A 799-nucleotide genomic window follows, 5' to 3' on the forward strand; every position below is an offset into this window, starting at 1 on the left:
GCAGCGGGGCCGCAGGGGAGAAGGAGGTTCCTCGAGGACTTTGGCCACCTCCGACCCCCTGTCTCGGCTGCTGCTCCCTTTGATTCCAAATTCAGATTGTTAAAATTTCCATATTTATATTTTGTAACACCTTAATTATAAACCTTACATTAAGAAGCCTTTTTATAAGCCTGTAAGAATGCTTTGGCCACACTTGCCTATCCGCAAGGTATCTATTCTAAAGCTCCTGATTAACAGTCAACAACTACGTACCTTACCCACTCACAGCTATTCTTGAAAAGAGAATAAATATAAAGACTGCCAAAACTTTAAAAATTACTTTAAATTCTAGAAGCCAAATTCTAGACCTAAATGAAGCAGCTCGAAAATAACTATAATATACCATTTCCACCCAGGATGCTTTAAAGATTATAAAGAACTTCCCCAGTAGACCCGATGCTATACCTAATACCATCACCGTTAGCAGCAGCAGTTATGTCACACAGCACTATGTGCGGGGCAATTTTTTATTACGTATATTAACATTTAGTTCTGACAACCTGAGTTAGAGAGAATTAATGATAGCCATAACACATCTCTACTGCAAGAGCCAGTTCCTATATCAGTAAGGAGATATCAAGACGAAATGTCAGAATTTTAAACTGTGAAATCAGAGAGGCAGCCCGGATCTATGTATATTCTTATCACGCTGTGAGCTTGATAGGGTCTACATCTTATGCCCTCTCCACTGTATACCTCGTATGATGCACAGTGCCTGGTAGACAGTAGGCATTCATGCAATATTTCCTAAAAGAAAATA

General features: G+C 39.5%; 1 protein-coding gene across 1 annotated transcript in view; it reads right to left on the minus strand.

Moving 5' to 3' along the window:
* NUDT21 (nudix (nucleoside diphosphate linked moiety X)-type motif 21) overlaps nt 1–799 on the minus strand; it is a 17,183-nt gene that overhangs the window by 11,504 nt on the left and 4,880 nt on the right. The gene's annotated exons all lie outside the window — the stretch shown is intronic.

This window comes from Propithecus coquereli, unplaced genomic scaffold (assembly GCF_000956105.1).
Source record: "Propithecus coquereli isolate 6110/MARCELLA unplaced genomic scaffold, Pcoq_1.0 Scaffold540, whole genome shotgun sequence".
Classification (NCBI taxonomy): domain Eukaryota; kingdom Metazoa; phylum Chordata; class Mammalia; order Primates; family Indriidae; genus Propithecus; species Propithecus coquereli.